This window comes from Bacillus rossius, chromosome 5 (genome assembly GCF_032445375.1).
Source record: "Bacillus rossius redtenbacheri isolate Brsri chromosome 5, Brsri_v3, whole genome shotgun sequence".
Classification (NCBI taxonomy): Eukaryota; Metazoa; Arthropoda; class Insecta; order Phasmatodea; family Bacillidae; genus Bacillus; species Bacillus rossius.
Window position 1 is genome coordinate 54,981,170 of NC_086333.1, and position 20,483 is coordinate 55,001,652.

At 38.1% G+C, this 20,483-nt stretch overlaps 1 protein-coding gene across 1 annotated transcript in view; it reads right to left on the bottom strand.

Moving 5' to 3' along the window:
- LOC134531818 (carbonic anhydrase-related protein 10) overlaps nt 1-20,483 on the bottom strand; it is a 717,638-nt gene that overhangs the window by 73,224 nt on the left and 623,931 nt on the right. The window lies entirely within an intron of this gene.

The window sequence follows — 20,483 nt, forward strand, 5'->3', positions numbered from 1 at the left end:
TGAAACATCAAATAAATATAATATTATCCACCAATTTTCGTAATAAATACTCAGTATTATCTCGAAAAAGTATCTCATATATTCAGAAACAACCATGACAATGTGTTGTAACTAAGTTAAAATATCTTTCTTGTAGTACAGCAAACAATTCAATTTCTTGTCAAAAGTTTTCCAATGCAATCTTCTGGAAATGTACAGAATATATATTCTTTTCCTTGCAGGCAACGATGCATTTATAGACGGTATTACTATTAAAATACAGTTTAGTGTTTTTTTTTAAGCCTCAGTCTGGCAAGGAGTCATTCAAAGAAATTGTTATGATTCAACCTTAAGATGATCTTAATTATTTACTATTCTAAGACAGGGTGATAGCGGGCTCAAGACTAACAATGAAAGGCAATTCAATATAGAGACTTGATTTAATGTCACGTACTATTATAGAGTTAACGGTCACCAAATTAGACAATTATCGGGGAGCCTCGCTACCACACCTCGGCAGGTTCCTTACCCACGCTGTGCTGGGTCGCGCTCGCGGCAGGAATTCGACGACGGACTGCGGCGGCCGAGGACACGGCGCTCCGTGGTTCCGGCGTCACGACTTCAGCCGTCCAGTCGCCGGTGACCAGAAGAAGCCCCTCCTCGACGGTGGCTGTCGTTTTTATTCTTCCGTCCGCGTCCGTGTTGATGTTCCGTGTTGTCCTCTTTTCTCTCGCAGCGGCGGTCGGCCTTCGGCGACTCGCGTCGCTGTTTCGCTGGCGGTGTTGAAACTGCTGACACCTCGTGTTTGACTCAGGGCGAGCCTCGAAGCCGCTGCCAGAGTGCTCAGAGCGAGTCATAACAAAATGCTATTGTAACTCCGAAATCGGGATTGACCGGAATCATCGAAGACAGTGAGCTATGATGAGATGACAATGGAATCAACGGATGAAAGGAGACGGGGTCACCCCCCCCCCCCCCCACTACCGGGGGAAGGAGGGGGGTGGCGTATGAGAGACGCAAGAAAACCTCATGGTAACGTCGGCCATGATTTACTTTTACAGAAAAAATTCAGGTTTAATAAAAGACCTTGAATAACCTCTGTGGATAGTGATAAAAAAAAAAACACGCCCACCTTGGCTTCAAAGCTTGGGGGAAAATTCCGAGCCGTGGTCTTCTTCGTGATTAAACTTCAACCCCCCCCCCCCTCCCTCTTCATCAACACCAATGACCACAAAATATTAGATTATGGCGGTGAACAGCCCGAAGGCTTCGATTTGATAAGCAGCCCTTGCTGCGGGGTAAATAACAATGGCGTGGCTGGAGCGCACTTGAAAATATGATTCTGCAGTGGTACTGAAGCTACAATGTAAAAATGTATCTCCAGTGATAAGTCACCGGCTAGACAGATTTTGATTCACATGTCAGAAGCTACAACCACTTAATCAACAGGTCAGACCAATTAAAAATATTGCAAGTGGTAATGTAATACTAAAAGAAATAAAAAACGTCTGGCTTAACAATGCAACTACTGAGAATGAATTTAATTATTTATTGTATTTCCAATTTATTTTATCCCAAATTTGATATTTTAACTACCTAACAAAAAAAAGACTAATATTTATGGTTATAAATTATAAATTATTTTTTCCGGCAATTTGATACAAGATTAAAAAAAATATTTTTACTCATCATTTCAAATTATCTATCTTGGCTTTAAGTATCTTAAATTTGATTCTTTTTTGAAAATTGATTTTCATTATCTGTAATACTAACAAGGGAAGGGTACGACTTGGGAAATAAGCTTTGGGATGAGACTCGGTGTATTCGTAGTACAAATTTAGGGTGTTCACCCCCTTAATATAATAAAGTGCGCTGACCAACCAATTCCGCGAATAAAAAGGGATGTATTTTAGAATATGACAGTTAGTAAGTCGTTACACACTAAGTCTTTCAGCACTAAGCAAACACATGGATCACAAAATATATTTACAAACAGACTTGAGATATCTTACGTGATTATTTTAAAGCCTTTATAGAATAGAACAGAAAATTCCGTGAAAAGAACAAGTGAGAAAAAATATCACAGCTCTTAAGAACTCAGAAGGGAAAAGGTGTTCTTCCTCCTATTAATTTGTACCAAAACAAGGCTTGTAGGCACTAATAATGAAAACAGGGTTTTTCACGAAAAGGATATATCCTTAATTTTTCCGTTGTTTTTTAATTGTCTGACACAATTTACCCTCCTTTTCCTTTGAACATTTCCGCCTTCAGTTTTCAACTGCATGCGCCGTTTTGTGGGTTCGATTCCCTCCGGGATCTGAAATATTTTCACTCGTGGAAAATTTCCTTCCTGGGTTTCAAAACTGGATGTCATATCGTTCCTTCATCTCCGTACTGCAGAAAAGGCAACGGCAAACCACCGCATTTTCTCGTCGCCCTGGTAGGCCTCTGCCACGGTAGTGATATTTCCAACCTACCCCTGGTGATAGTTGGTTATCAAAGCAAAATACAGCCTCCGCGAATATGAAAACCACAATCATCACTTCAATATGGACTACGTGTTTATAAATGATAATTAGGGCCTCATATCTACGTGTTTTTTATAGGTATTTCAAAACTCAAAACAATTTTAACGTGTTCATTTACCCACTCTCCATTAATCATGTGCTATTTAAGTGTTTTTTTTTGTTGATCGTGTAGCCTACTTGTAATGTCCCACGAATTAAATTCTATGTAATATATTTTTTGTGTCATATTGCTTGTTTATTCACATCACTGCCTAATATATCGAAAGACCACTCCCCAGATTGCCGGTAAAAAATATTTCTCAGAACCTCCACATTCCCAACCCCTGAGCCAAAAAATTTAAAATTTGGCATTTTCCGTATAAGAGCTGAGGTAATGGAAACTAAATAAATTAAATTAGATGAAATGCAAGCGTATATATTTTCCAGTAAAAACGATGACCTATATTCGATAGATCATTACAATACGCAGGCGATAGATAAGTTATCAGTGGAGTCCGGAATATTCGCGTACTCAGTTTGCTATGGACTAAAATACAAATACACACCCCTTTGAGCTGCTTTCGTTGTTGGCTCACTATTTATCTGGGTCTCTGGGCCAATGAGGAACATTCAACCAGAGAAAAATCCAAACACAGACAACCCATTTGACACTGCTCACAAGTCGGCAACCAACGAATTGGCGTTATTTGCCCGAGTATACGGAGGACTGTGTAGTCTACCTCGATGGTCGTTGAATTCGTGAAATTTTCCAGTCGCTAGTTATCAGTAGGGGCATGCATATTTCGCGAAAAGATTCCGAGAGTAGCTGAAAGTTAAATCACCTTAGCATCGTCTGTGTTCCGTGATTGGGTGAGTTTCTTCCATCTACATGTTGAGTGTTACAACACCAATCACAATAATTCAGTGAGGCAGCATACGCGGCCTTGAATTGGCTCGGTCAAGTAAGGCAACGAATTCACTTGCAGACGGCCGCCAATCAAAAGGAAGAAACCGCTCGTGCTGTTATACATTTGTTGCAGTTTAATAGGCGTTAAGATTTTTTTTCGCGAAAAATGTTATCAGCCCTTGCGTGGTTTCTTGCAGAGTTGCGAACGTCTCGCTACCCCCTTCGCAAGCCACTGCAGTCAGCCGGCCCGATCTGCGAACGAAGGGCACGTGTGTGTATGCGTGCGTGTGTGCGTGGTGTGCAAACGACGTTCCATCAGCAGCAGGTGGCGAGAGCCTTTTCCCGATGTAACGATCGCCGACTGGATCCAGCCTGCACGGGGATATTTCCAGGCTAGTGGGCGACCACGTTGTTTGTGCTCAAGGCCTGGTTCGTAAACTACGGGAAGAAAAAAGCGATCACACAAGAAGCACAAAGTGCAGAAAAGTTCAACAATGAACGTGTGTGAATTCCCGTTTCCGAGCTACGTTTCCCGCAAAAGAAACTCGACGCATGCACGCACCATACAACTTTCACCTTCTTGCGTTTTGGTTTAGCGTATCCAGCCTCCAGTATTTGAAGCGAAGAGTTCCGAAAAACTTTTAAAGATGCAGTAGTTATGTTTACAGTGGGCCATTGTGTTGATTACATTAAGTACATAAATGACAAATTCACTTGTTGAAAAGTGAAAGAAAATAACGCATTTAAAACAATTGTTGATAATTTCATATGTTTTCATGATAAACACGAATTAAAAAAGATGATGCTGGAGAAAAAATTGTTTTCTATTGTTTTACAATTTATAAACGGTAAGGTTGATGACGTATTGCGAGTTGCGTGCTTAGAAAACGACCGTGATTTACTTGAGTTGTTTGCTTGTTACGTTATTGCAACGTTGCGTAACTTGTGTAGTTTATAAACCCGGCCTAAAGGTGCTTGCTGGGTCATGACTTGAGGATGATTAAAGTATTGCCCAATTTTATTAACCTGCAATATTTTTGCTAAGTCTATCGGACGTTGCAAGCGGCCTTCAGAAAAGATGATAACTTAGAAAATTTAAGGTAAAAAAAAATTATGGGCGTGTGATTGCCATGCGCGTTAGAAGTTAAACTTCACACATAAAACCATAATAATATTTATGTTACGGGTAATGCTAGAAGAAGAAGTAAACATAGGTTTACCCAGGTAAACTTAACGTTATGCAAGGTTTTAAGGTAAAGTCCGAATAATCACTAAAATAAATTTGAATCTGGCGATTACCTAATACACCTAGGTCTACGCAACGCTGAATGGGTAATGGTTAGTGTTGAATCAAAAAATGAAATTAGGTTGGATTATTTTTGATAAGTTAGGTTAGATTCGATTCGTCACTTAAGGTATAAATTTTGTTTTTCTAACACTACCCAGTCAGCGTTGGATAATAATACTAGGTGTACACGAGTAAACAACGAATTTATATTTATTTCAGTTATCATTCTAACTGTACTTAACTAACTTAGACAGTGTTAAGTGAACCCGGGTAGACCTAGGTTTACTTCCTGTAGCATTACCTGTAACATATACAAATACGAAAAAGTACATGTATGAGAGTACTCAAGTATGCATGCGTGAAAGTATGAAAGTTCGCTAATATGCACGTACATTAATGATGAAACATGCCATAAATAGCATCACTCTTAATCTTTGCACGTTTATTTACTCTCTGAACGTTAAAGTTTGTTTTCGCTTGAATGACGTCACCACCTTGAGTCATCATATCGACTGAGTCATCCTATCACGTCAAAAATCAGAAAATTAAATTAACAGGAATCCGTACATAAAACCAAAGCGTCTGTCTTTTTAAAGCAGTGCGTTTTATTTTTTGTTAATTATGTGTGGTTCATGTCTACGCACACATTTAAGGAACATATTGCATGAATACTAGAGATGCAATCTGCCATGCTTTATGATAACGCATCATCTGTGTATTTCCTGGAAAAATTTCATAAAACAATGTAATAAGAGATTTGATTGCAAATCATTAAAAAAAATTCCTATGTCAAATATATTTTAAGAAAACATAATTTTATAGATTTAGTTCAAGAAAATATTTAGCAATATATAAACAATATTTAAAAAATAAAATTTTTAAGTTAAATGTGTATATTATACTCATTTGGAGTCTTTAAACCAAAGTTCAAAGTCTTACAAAAAATTATTTGCGGTAGGTAGTAAATCCATGTGAATAATAAAATATTGTGCATTAAAAACATTTTTCTATCTAGCTGCCTATGTTTGTGTTTAATCGCATGTTCAAGCCTCTAGGCCCAAAAAAAACGCATTAATCGTATTACAATATATAAGAAATAAAAAAAATCAAAATCGTCCAGTCATTAAGAACATAAATTCTATGTTTATTCCTCCTCGGAAGATGGGAAAAATTATCACTCACTCTGTTAGCAAAATTGTGGAGGGGAGGATGAAACTAAATAAAATAATGTCTGAACTCGAATTCACAGAGATCTGTGGAGTCGGCACTAGCACCAAAGAACTCCTCTGGGGCCTGCAGGAAATTGTGTAAACGGGGCTTACCGAGAAATAGGTTATCTGACGCAAGCAGCCGTGAGACGAAACGTGTTCGCGTGAACCGACGACGTGTCGAAACTGCAAACAATCTGTTGGTCACCGACGTGTTTAATCTTTTCAGTAAAGAAACTTTATTCTGGAAGCTAGCCAAACAACTACTTCCCACCTAGGAATAACCTCCCTCTGTTGTATTTAAACGCTTGCATGGTTGGTTTTGTTTATTTTTTACAAAACGATGTAACACCGTGGCTGTGGAAGAAAGTTGGTCTGTGTTGACCGATTTCCGACGCACGCCTTGGGATTGCCTGTAGTTATCCCCTCCCCGTCGCAATACCGGACGCAACGGGCATAACTTGTGTACACTCGTTACAACTGCATGGGGGCCGCTTCCTTAACACGCCCACCTGAAGAAAAAAATGGCGGCTTATTTGGTTTAAGGGTGGGGGGGGGGGGGTGGAGGGAAGAGGAAAATAGGTGGCGCATGGCTATCCCCCGTCCACACACAAACACCAGGGGATAGAGAGTATCATGAAGAAGAGGTGGGTGAGGAAGGGGGCGTTGTGCGTCCGATCCCGGGGCCATTTACGTAATTGAACAATTCTTGTGAGTGCGATGGCGGGGTGTGCTGGCGGGGTGGGAAATGATAATTTGAAAAGGGCCGATGGGAAAAAAAGAAGTGGGGGGGGGGGGGTTTGTAAGCAAACTCGACACAGCAGAGAGAACGCAGGGGCCTCGCAGTATAAAACCCCACGCACGGCGTGCTCATAGCCTCCCCCCTACCCCCCTTCGACAAAAATCGCCAGAGGATTAGCTGCGCACCGTATCCTCTCTCCCAAACATTTTTTTTTCTCACCTCACCACCATCCGAATCTCGACGGTATCCTCAAGCATACAATTCGCAAGTCCAGCGATCTCTAAATGCTACTGGGACGCTACGGGGGGCATCACTAGAGTCATGCATATTTCGAGAAAAGATTCAGGGACAAGCTGAAAGTTAAAACACCGTAGCATCGTATGTGTTTCGTGATTGGGTGAGGTTCTTTAAGGTACATGACGATTGTTAAAACACCAATCACAGTAATTTATTGCGGAAGCAAATACGTCCTGAGTGGTTCAGCCAACTAAGGCAACGACTTATCTCGCAGGCGGCCGCCAATCACAAGGAAGAAACCGCTGTTGCGCGTGTACCTTGTTGCAGTCTAATAGGCGTTCAGCTTTATTCGCGAAAAATGCCTGCCCCTAGGCATCACACATCTCTTCGCCTCTATACGCCACATACACCGAACTATCTCGGAGTTTTCGCGTCGGTAACCGGCCTTTACTAGACTTCAAGCAGTGTCCTTAAAAATTTAAATACTAATTCTAGCATTCATCATGCCTGAAAACGTTCGTGAAAAAACCCCGTTTTACTATTTCTCACTATGGAACAAAATGCGTTACGTAACATGAAACGAAACTTTTTTAGTCACGTGTAGTGACTCTTAAATGTGACATATTTGTAATAAGACACATACAACAAATAATACTGGGTGGTTTGTAAATTGCGCGTTGTCACGTCAAGCTAGGAGCAGTCAGTGTCGAGTCGGCTCTAAGGTACAGTTGCTATCAAAACAACATCGATAGCACGTGATACAACAAAAAAAGGGGGTGGGCTAAGTTGTATCCCCTTGGAAAGGGTACCTTTCATACTTTTGTTGGCAGTAGTGTAGCCGGGTATAAACTGGAAAGGTACCCTTTCCGATTTCTTAAAATGTTTCGGTTTTAATGCAAATATGCACTGGAAAGGTATCCCCTCGGAAAGGGTACCTTTCAGAATTTTCTGTACAATGACACAGCAGAAAATAAACTGGAAAGGTACCATTTCCGATTTCTTAGGTTAGGTTAGTTTAGGTTAGCTTAGGTTAGGTAAGTAAGATGCACTAACACAAACAATACACGGGATAAGAATTTTCCTCCGATCATATATTCTGATCGAAGTAGAGTTTACACGCAGAACAAAAAAACAAAAGAGAAGACATTTTAAAATGTTACGCTACATAGGCGGTTATTTTACTAAGGTATTCTGTAGACACTCCCTACCAGCGCTAACTAGTATGAAACTGAGGAACTAGGTGCTTGTATCGATACATTACTTGTCTGGCAGCCATTTTGAGATATGTTTCCAGAGGGGATAACTTTCACGATTTTATAGCAGAAAATAATATGCATTTTAAGGAATTGGAAAGGGTACTTTTCCATTTATTTTCTGCTGTGTCATTGTACAGAAAATCCTGAAAGTTACCCTTTAGGAGAGGATATCTTTCCAGTCCATATTTGCATTATAACCGAAACATTTTAAGAAATCAGAAAGGGTACCATTCCAGTTTATACCCAGCTACCCTACCGCCACCAAAAGTATGAAAGGTAACCTTTCCAAGGGTATACAATACTATCGTCCCATCCAAAGGAGGGCCTCGTACCAGGAATGTCCGATAAAATCATAGTGCGGTCGGTTCAAGTCCACAACTTTGTACTCAGGTAGATTTCTGAAATATTCTGTTATTTGAGACATGCAGAATTTCATTATATAGCGATGAGTTGTTTAATACTCATCTGGTGAACCCAAAACCGCATTATCTGATAGGCCTATCTCGTTTTTGTTACTTCAACGGTGAAATAATCAAGGTGATTTTATTCAAAGCACGACTATAAAACGTAAATGTTTGCTCTTAGATGACAAGGAAGTGTGCGCATGTGGGCAAGGTGCTAGCTGCGAACTGTTTGGATGTGACTGTATTTTGTGTGTCGAACGTCGTAATTCTTGACCGTCAGCAGCCCGTGTGAAACAAGGTTTAAGATTCAATGATCCCTGATCAGTTCCGAACATATCCGCAGTTCGTCGCTTGCTCGTGCAAAAATGGCTATCGGAATATAAAAATAAAAACCACCAATTTGCGGGAATAAATGCATTTGAAAAAATTTGAAGTATTTTTAAAAGTTTCATGAACTAATCCAACCATCCTTTCATTTTAGTCACAATCACATATAAGAGTGAAAACAAATTCTCTTAGGCCGGGAGGGGTGTGGGATAAGGGGAAATTAAAAACGATTTTAGCGAGAATTCGGATCTTTTAAGAACATTTTATCAAAAATATTATACGCGACATTGCATAATCCAAATTTCATTTAAATCAAAATATTTAATTCATATTACACACCTAACCTAACTGAAGTTTTATTTAAAATCTGAACATAAATCACTTGTATCGTTTATAGTTACAATAAATTAGCTATTTTTTATATTCTAATTCATTCACACAAAGTTCTTTATTAGGTAATTAAATATAGTAGAAAAATCAATATTGTTTCAAGGAGCAATGTTTATTTATCTCTAATTATATAAGGTCAGAAAACATCTGAAACTTGAAAAAATGTGCTAAACGGTTACGCTGTTTCAGATTAAAACGTTATAGCCATGCAATAGACTAAATTGTGTTATCTTGTAACGGGTGTGTTTCACCAACCCGTTGCATTACTTCTCCATTATTTACGAAGTGTGTTTCGCCGCATCCCTGGATGTACACAACCCGCAGCACTTCCCAGGGCGAGAACCCTTCAGTTCGCCTGTGAATCGGGCGACCCGCAAAGCTCGAACTAGGTTCAAGAACGTTCTCGTTCGTTCGACAGCTACGTGGCGTAGCGCCGGAGGTTCCGCCCGGTTGAGCGCGTTTCCCTCACAGCTTGGACGAGCGGAATAAAGAGCATTCTGGGTTATAAATACCGTCGCACCTGGCAGGGTATATATAAACCCCGAGTTTAACATCAGCGAGAAATACCAGCACGCTGACCGAAGGGACGACGTCATCGTAAGGGTATGAGCTCTGTCACCACTGACTACCTTCTGGGGTGTTGGCATTGACGTCACCAGCACCGGAGGTTCCAGATGCAAGTCCAGGGTCGACGAGTTAAAACTATTGCGAGCGACGAGTTCGTTTTACTTTGAGGAACGAGCAACGCAACGAGCCAGAGAAATGTAACTGCAGGGGCGTGTCACGGGCAGTTTAAGCGACTGGTTAGAGTCGTGGACGATCGAGAAACACTCGCCCGGCGAGAGTCACGTGCGTGTGTGGTGACTACCTGACGACTCCCGTGGCTGACTGCTTATCCCCCGGACGCAGGGACGTCGGAACGTTTTCATGAGGGGTGGGGGGGAGGGCGAAAAGATTTATCACACTTACCTCAGTCCTAGAGCCGGGGGCCCGGGAAAAATTTGGGGGTTTTAGATGCAAAATTGTGCTATTTAATGAGTTTCCGAACCAAAATATTAAATATACCATTCCAAGATTTTGATGACGTAGTATGTATTAAATATGGATTAAAATATCGTGGGTAGTGGGTGACCAATAACCTAACCCACGTTTGTAACTACAGATTGAGAAAAATACTACTAGGACCAAACATTTATTCTGGGAAAAGGAGGGGGGCGAAAAACTACTCTCGCCCCCCCCCCCCCCATGCATAACAGCGCGGGGGCGACGCGCCCTTGCTGCCCCCCCCCCCTTGTTCCGACGTCCCTGCTCGGACGACCGAGGAAGCCGACGGGTGCGAGGAAGCAGAGACAGAGCTCGAAGACTCGCCAGAGGTCCAGATTTTAGAGCGCACCTTCAGAGTACGTCGCTCGTCGCAGAAGCCCCCAAGTCACGACAACGACTGGGGTGTGGCCACGACACGAGGAGAGCAGCCACAGTGACAGGACCCGCACACCCGGCGGTGGTTACCTCAACACCTGACGTAAAGAATGCAGACGGTGGTCACTGATTTAACAACTGCTTATTTTGATAATGTTTTCTGAGCTCCATTTTTTTTAAATTCACGGTTGTAAAAAGTCACTCTTGAAATTTCAACGCATAGTTTTTCCGTGCTTACTACTCATGTTTTAATATTCCACGTGAGCTGTTTGATAAAGCCTAATTTATAGTACCTAATGTATGTACTGAAGTACATTTCCAATAGCATTTTAAGCCCCACAGACAAATTTTTTTTTGTGTGGGTTAGAAATATATTTTATACTCAGTGTTGATGCTCAATATGTTTATGTTCACAGCCAACCAGTAAGTGAAGCACGACATTGCGAAGTCGTCCCGCAGAGATCCACAAGGTACGAATATTATTCGATCTTTAATCAATCAGTTCTCAATTATTGTATTTGGTGCCAGTGAGTGGACTTTGTGAATAGATGTGTACGTTTGAACCTCTTGTGTTTTGGAACGTACACACCCTAACATATCCCTTACCCAGTTACATTTTGGGAGTGTAAGAAGGTAACGAAATCGTTACACCACGCTTCGACAAGATTGTTCAGAAGTAGGATAAAAACGTCGAAATATATAAATGCAGAATAAACTTCAATGAGCAGTTTTTCTTTATCGCATTTCAGGCGTGAGCTTGTGCGCCATTGTGCAAGCGACAAGCGAAGATCGTCGGTAACCTCGGGATGAACCTATCGAACTGGCCCTTAGTATCGATGATCGATCTCGTATCGACTTATAGCCGGCAAAAACGTATCGTGTTTGCATGGATCCAATGCAAACTGTTTTCGCAATAAGAAATAAATATAAAAACTAGTTTTTTAAAATAATATTTTGGATTTTTTTATAACACATGTATGATTAATGTTGTTTTTTTTGTCTAACGTTTCAACGAATTCTCACTTGAATGAGACTACTCATTATTATATGTGATTTTTAAATGCTTATTATGTTATTTGAACGCTTATATAAATGTTTTCATTTTATCAGAATAACTCTTCATTGCAAATGCAATATTTTTTCAACTAATCATAAATATATCACAAAAATTTTGTTTTGTAACTACCTGGCAACAGGAACCAGGCAGCGATATAATGAACTACTATCAGGTTTGAAAATTTTATAAACTTATTGCTCAACGTGCGAGAACATATCGTAGAGTCTTAAAAAAAAAATCATTTGTTCTCCAACAGAAACGCACCTGCATTTCTTCGACGCTTTTGACGCGGTTTGTGAAATTCATGAAAAACAATAGTTAAAGTTGGACAAAGATCGATTGGCCCCAGAACATTCTGGAAGGCTTTATCCTCAGGTAGTTCAAGAGTCAAGATCCGTGGTTTTCGAATCGAAGGGCAGCATAGTCCATCTGCCCATCAGCCTGCTGTAATGTGTACCTACCGTAGTCCAGTCATTAATTACTTTCTTTTTAACCTCTTACAATCTTCAACAAGAACGCTCGCTTGCTGGTCATGTTCCGTGCTAGCGGCGAAAGGACAGTGAAGCAAAAAAAAAAAAAAACGAAAGAAGAAATAAAACCGTCGCGTCCATGAGACGAGGGAAAGCCTAAGTTTAACGGAGTTTGATCACCCAGAAGTCTGAAGTTTGGTGATCACTCGAGCGACTCTGTGGTTGGCGTGTGTGCGTGTATGTGTGTATCTGCATGCATATGTATACACAGAGGCGAATATCTGTATTATTCCCAGCAGGCTAGTGGAATTAAGTTCATTATTCTTGTTTTGCAGTTGCTATTTAGCTAGCGCAAGCGGACGCTCTCAAAGAAAGGGGCTTCCTTGATTCCGTGATCCACGCCTAGGTATATGTGTATGTGTGTGTATATATATATATAAGTTACATATACCTACATAAAAGATGTCCCAGAACTCAATGGCAAACCTAGAACAATTGATAAGAGAATTAATTACGGTTCTAAATCAAAATTCCAATAATTTTAAAAAGTAAAAGTAATTATTTTAGTCACACAATCATAAATAACCATACTATAGATAACAAGTCAAAATAGAACCAATCATTGTATACTTTCGCGGGCGAAAATTCCTTTTCACTACTTACGCGGTAAAATTTTTTAATAGGGTGAATATTATTTTTCGTATTGTAAAACAAACTCTATGATTTCTTGGTAGGTTATATAAAAAAATGGTTCATTTAAGAATGTATATAAATATATCCCATATTGAAAGATTTCGTACATTTTCTTATTTTTGGAGTAATTTAATTTTGCTGATACAATCAAACTAACTATTAACTTTTTATTTACAACGGTCCTATCTTCCCGGAAGAAAATAAGAAATGAAATTTTTGCGAGAATTTAATACCGATAAACTATTTCACATGTTATTTGCGTAACTGACCTAGCCCAACCAACCTTTCATTAAAGTTACGATCACCTAGTCGTGCGGGAAACTACCCTCCCAGAAAAAAAAACAAGATAAATGTTTGCGAGAATTTTATGCATGCAGGAGACCTACCATTACCCACCTTTTAGTTTTACAACTGAAATAAAAATAAGATAAGCGGGGATGCACGAACTTGTATTATACGTGCGGCTTACTCGGGCTCAGTGAAACTAAGGGTTTCCCGGGGAGAATACGAGGTATCAGCGATGGCGGAAAAAAAAAAAAAAGGGGGAGAGGGTGAGTTGCTACCCCTCCAGCGTAACGCTAAACACCACGAGCTTTACTGCCAGGGTTATAATTTATCTTCGGGCTGCATATTGCACCCACTAGACTCTCTCTTTCTTTCTCGCTCACTCTCATACATACACATACATACAAACGTTCGCCTGCCCTGAACTTTGGCAACGCTTACACCCCTAAACACTTTCCTCCGCCCATTCCGTTCTCAGTCTAAACGGTCGTAGGTCCCACCGTCGCCAAACCACCCACTGGGGGTGGAGACTGTAAAGATTGAAAGGATAATCACGGCTGGGCGTTTTCGTTTCAGCGGAACGGTTTATTTTTTACGACAGACTCGACCGTAAAAGACGTCGGCGGAATATTCCGAAAATCCTAAAACGGCAATATACACTGACGACTGTTCCACACAGGTTTGGCACGATATAGCTCGTCCCTCGTGGACCCAATTTTCTTTCGCATTTATAAATAATTCTTCTTGTTGTTTCACAACAGTATGAGTTACCCACGCTTCGATCGGACCAAGCCAGCCAGTTTCTATCAAACGGGAACTGGAAGTACCTTTGAGGGTCCAGAATTTTCTGGGACATTCTATAACATTCTCGAACATCCTGGGACATTCTAGAACTTTATGGAGAATTCTCGAACCTTCTTGAAGATTCTATGACATTCTGTAATATTCTATATTATTCTCCAACCTCCTGGAAGATTATGGAACATTTTCAAAATTCTATAATATTCTGGAACTTTATAGAATCTTCTGTAAGATAATATATCATTATGGAACATCCTCAAACATTCTAGAACATTCTTGAAACTTATAGAATATTCAGGAACATTCTGGCCAGTTTCGACCACTTAGGCTTTCGATTACAGCTGGTTCACCGACTTACCATAAGAATTCCATTGGTGCGATGCCCTCTTCATGGATATGGGATAGAGGGCTACCATACCATTTAAGATATAACCCCCATAAGGCTGCGGGAGTGGGTGGCGGAGTTAAAAGTGGCATGCAAGGACTAACCACGCTTACATTATATATATACTTACTTTTTGCACCTATGTACAAGCCAACACTCGAAAGAAGGGAACGTGATTTAAGCTGTAACCACACGATAGTTATTATCATGCAAACACCCATGAGATATAAAAAAATCTCGTGCTATCTCCAAAAAGAGATTATCAGAATTGTCCCTGTATTAGTTTATAAAACGCGTGCTATATTGCAGCAAGGACACTATTTTTTTTAATTAAGCAAAGGAATACATAGTATACTTTCTATTTAAAAACACTAAAGAGAATTTGAAAGAGCCTAGATAAGCGCGAGTAGTCTTACTACTCGTATCACGTGGTTTTTGCATTTTATGTTGGTAAATAAAAGCCTATTAATTGGTGAATGTGCTAACGAATTGAATTTTAAGCCTCTATTAAGATATTGACAAACGAGATATTTTTTAAATTGATGAAGGGTCAGAATGGTGAGTTGGAGCATAAATGGAATGCATTAATGGAAGAAATGAGATGAGCTGGATAAATAACACACACACCATCTCCGGAAACGTTCACCAAGTTTCCCATTGGCTGGGAGGCGAGTGTTCTAAACACTTTACCATCAGAGACCCCAGTTAAACGGCAACCTCGAGAAAGAATGTTTGACGTTGAAACTTAAACAGCTGTGCAAATACCACGAAATATCCTGCGACTATGCACCGTAAGAATTTGTTGTGTACTCAAAGTAGTTTGTGATGCTCTAGCCACAGAAAATAAGAAAGAAGAGGCCCATATGATGAAAATGCTAAAAAAACGTATAAGATGAATTCTTTGAAACAGTTCACAACATAATCGTTTCTATAGTCCTCCGTGTTTCAAGGTCCATGCAAAATATTTTATTTTATATTTATAAAAGTAAAAATCACTAATTAAATTTTAAAAATGGCTCTGTTAAGAGTAGCTCTAATATTGTGAAACATACATAAAATTAGCTCTAGCTATGACTTTATCAGAAAAAAATACATGTGTTCGCTACTCATTTATGAACCCTTTCTTGGACTAAAAAAAAATATTATTCTTTATTAGTGCAAACTATTTGGAAATATGAATAGCCCTGAACATGGAGCTTTCAAAAAATGACAGAAAATTATTTGGGTCACTAAGCGGTTCTATTTGATGGCCGAAACATTTAGTGGGCACTAATTTACTATTTTTTATGCTTTAAAAATTAATTTTACAGTAAACTATGAAATATAAACATTGGTTGTACAAATAAAAAAACTTACAGAAACCCTACGGACTTTACTACGAAGAATGCGTCATAAATAATCGATTTTTTTATAGTTTCACATTACTGGAACTTTGTTGTCAATAAGCTAGATTCCAACTTTCATGATCTCTTATAATCAGGCATATGAATGAAGTGTGGTTTTTTTACTATCTTTGCCAAATTCTTAAAAGTTTTGTGAATACTAGATTATTATTGTAGTTTAATTTCGAAGTATTTACCTTATGGTAACCTACGTGTGTGTATGGTTAGCCTATACATTAATGTGATACGTTAATAAAATTAATACGTATAGTTAAATGATTCAGCAGTTTTATTTTTTAAAATAATACTGTGTAGATTATATAAGTTATTTGTTTATAAATTATACTGTTTAGTCTTGCTTAAGTATCTATTTAAATTTACATTTATATTGTGTACTTTTTCTCTGAAAGATATCAGGCCACAATAAAAAATAACATATTGGAAAAAATATACATTTTCGCCATAGTTTGAGTTCAAGCTATTATCTTTGTTTCATCATTTATAAAGGCTTTTTATTTTTCTATTTAATGTATATTTTTTTCTAAAATTAATTTATTTTTATTTTTTAAATTTATTTTTAGGTGGTGTGAATGCCTTAACTTCGCTACATGTAAAAAAGGCAAGTAAATAAATAAATTGAAGGTTAAATGGTGTCATCTGATTTGAGTCATGGTCGAATAATCTTGACAGTCCTTACAATATCTAACAAGTAAGGCTTAACGATTTTTAATAATATTCTTCCTCTCTGATAGGAATAAATAGTTTTTAATTTTTTTGAAGCATTTACTCTGTCCCAACTACCCAATTAAAGTGTTTTACCCTTGCATCGTTTGTTAATACCTTTCATTGTACAGCAAGTTTCACGAAATTAGTTTTCACAGAGATTCACACAACAGTGTATTGGCGACCAAACTTATATCTCAGAGAAAAGATTTCTTCCACGAGGGTTAAACTCATTTATTAAAAATGAATTTAAACTGAACGCTGGGACTGAACAAGCGATTTTTTTTGTCTAAACTTGAAACGGTTTATTTACAAACAGAACTGTCAATATAGTTGGTTATGGTAAATTCTGCCTGTTTGAATTTATAACACTCCGTGTGACTTTGTTTGGCCATGTTTTGATTTTGTAAGTGTTTTTTAATCCAATACTACTGTATTGTTAACATTCAATAGTTAATAGTTAAATTTCAATAATAAAAAAAAACAATTTTAAGTATTTTTTCCAAACAATAGTACGCTGGCTATTTCCGAAAACCAAGAACTTTTAGCCTAAATGATCCTTGAAAAGTGAATATTATTGGAGGTCAGCCATTAATGGTTGACCTTTCGAATAGGTGGCAGGTTTATTGAAAAATCGCCATTGCAAACTTTCGCGAAAGGATGAGTCGCTCTCGTCCTTACACGTACCTTAAATGCCTTTAATTTTTTTTAAGCGTTCCCTCTAGTAGTCGGTGTTTGAACTAGCCAGCTGCTGTCAATTATAATTTGCGTGTTATTGGAAATTACTCAACTAAGAATGCCTACAAATTACATAATTTCTTAGCAATATATCGCTAACATTCGGTTAACACAAACAAATGAACATCCGAAAAAATGTATTTCTTTTGTTACTACACAAAATTGTATTAGCGTCGCAAAGAACTCGGACGTAGTATCTCGAGAGTGCATCAGTTAAAAACGCATAATTACTATTCTGGAATAGTTAAATATTAAGAGAGTGTGTTCCGTTCCTGGACATTATTTTATATTTTCGTTTAACACTGTTAATCTACTAAACGTTTTGAAAGGCTGAATTTCAACAAAATGAAGAAAAAATTACACAGTTCATATTTTCTGCATAATTAACTGATAAAGTAGAATTTATATGAATATGTTAAACCAAATTAAATAAGTAACTGAAAATTTTGAGGTTTAAAGGAAATGCCAATGGCTACTGCGTGGTATGGTTTAAATTTCTTTTAGAAAAAATTAATTTTATTTAGCCTTTTTAAATGACAAAAATTCTGATTAAAAATAATAGGTCAAATTAAATAAAAGAAAAAGTTCAATTTTTGTATTCCATTTCATTCTCCTTACTCATACTGCACCAAAACGTTAAAAATGCACATTTGCCAGCTAATTATGAAAAAAAAAAATATTTTTTTTTCATCTTGTGGAAGATCAACAACTCAAAAATGTTAGAAAGTTTAACATTGTGGAACGTAAATGTAAAATAATGACCTGAAACGGGACATACAATCTTTATCTCTTCAGATTTCGTGACAGATCTGTCGGTTGTGCAAGCTAATTAGAACCTCGTGCGTGGAAGACAACAATCGGTATACATTATGGAGGTTTAAGTCCGTGGTGTGGGTGTCTGTTCAAAAGTTGAGAACACTCAGATCGTCAATGTATAAAGGTTTATACGAGAAGTTTGTTTAAGAGGCCCGCCTACTCAGTGGTTCAGGGGTATATTTGTGTTAGTGAGGTGGGATGATAAGTGCGACACTCACTGTTGCTACTAGTGCGGTATTATTACCTATAATCTTGAGGCTCTGAACTGGCAAGCTCTTCTCGTCGTGAATTGGGCAACTAAGTATGAGATTTGAGCAGTAACCATAACATTATATAGCTGAGGAATGTAGATAAATGTGTAATGCTATACCCTTGAATGCTAACAAGAAACTGTACCGGGTTTTTAAGACTAAAAATTATTCTGAAAACATGCGTTTTAGCCACTTTCAAAATTAAACAAATACACTTTAAACAAGAAGCCCGGAAATGACCTACCATTCCGACCTCAGAGTATTCTTAAATGGTTTTCGTTATTTTGGGAACTTTTTAAATCTCGTGGTTTATTCTGAACCTCTTCACATCATAATATGTGTGCCCAGGAAGATAAGGCCCTTAATAGCTTGGAAAAGGTGCTGACTGTGAAGTATCGTTAAAAATAAATTATGAAGTGAATAACGTCAAACATCATTGCAACAAAAAATGTGAGCTAGTTTTTCAGTACTCGCAAGAGATGCGTAATATATAACCTCGGTAACGAGCAAATAAACTTGTAACACAAAACTCGGAAATGAAGTTTAACGTAGAATTATTTAAAATAAAGCTGAACATGATAAATACATGTAAATTGTGTTTTAAAATACATTTATGCACGTGAATCACACGTAGTTTCCGCTGCCGGAAAAGCTACGTCGACTTTGGAATAATTTGATTAGTAGACCGAAATTTAAACGAAAAATACTTGAAAAAAATACTAAACCCCGATATTGGACCCGTTTTGACGTGACAACGTCTAATAAATCGATGAACTCCGGCTGCACACACGAAAAAGTGTCCCGTAACGCACATTGTCCCACTACGATGTGTCCCGTTACGCTCATTGTACGCTAACGCCGCATCTCTCTTCCACTCGATTGGAACAACCATCGATTTGACTTTTCAATAATGTTTCGTCGTTTGAAATATTAATATTATGTAATTTAACGATCATCCACTGATTTTCAGCACAATCTGTACGGTAATTTAAAAGTAATGTTGAATTTTCAAATCCGTTTTTGTACAAACAATGGTGTTTTACAGTTACACATAATAATTCAAATTACACCCGGTATCTTTTGCACAATGTTTTAAAAAATATTGTAACACATTATAAATAAGTTTGGTTTATTTGGGATGCGTATTTGTTATAAAATCGTATTATAAAAACGAAATAATATTATTCCCCTACGGTGCTGTCATCTACGGTGACGGACGCAAACCGAACGAATCGTGCTATCTACCCGCTTCCGCGGCAACCAGGCACTCGTTAATACATATTTTCCTTTGTTTATCGCGAGGGGCGTTATTATTAATGAATAATAAATAAAATTTCGTGCCCAGGGCCACAATTGCATATTATTTTGACCACTGGAAGACATAAAAACGTAAAATATTCTCGACGAATTTTAATCTCGGTCCCAGCGCACCACGAGCGTCTGGGTTGGAGATTAAAGCCAAAATACTTTCTTAAACTTACTAATACTTATTTTACTAACTGCAAGGGCATTTTTATTAAATTCTACGTTTAGTTTCACGACGAACAAACTGCGTCGTTAAATGTGTAATTGCGAAAAAGCGTAAAAATTCTCGACGATCTTGAAGTTAAATAGCAAACATGTATAAAAGTTATAGTTAAAATAATCTGTTCGTTAAAGTAATAAACATATTTAAATTAATGAGTGCAAATAAAAGTAAATTTAACAATTAAATAGTAGATTTCATTTCACTCCTTTATATCCATACGAAATAGTGATAATTCAATAAAAATGATTCAATTTTATTCATAAAAGTATGCAATATTTTCATCAATGTTTTGTTATGACGTTGTCACGTTAAACTATCGTCCGTAAACCGACTTTATAGACAACCAATTGTTTTTTGGACAAGGAATATTATAAAATATTGAAAATTATCTTTTGGCATTGTAAACTTTGGTTCGCGTCATCCGCCACAGATGGCAGCACCGTTGTTGCTACACATTTACAATTCGTTTAAAGAAATTACTCCCACCAAACGCCGTATACCGAGAGATAAAATGTTAAACATAGAAAAAAAAATATTAGTTTCTTTATTGAGAAAGGGGAGTTGGGATTTTCGATCTAATCTCTAATCTCGGACTCGTCGCTGCACGTGGCACGCTACATATGAAGCATAAGGTCCGACTCTCAACGAGGAGGGTGAAGCCAAGAGGGAGGGGGATTTCAGTACACTGCC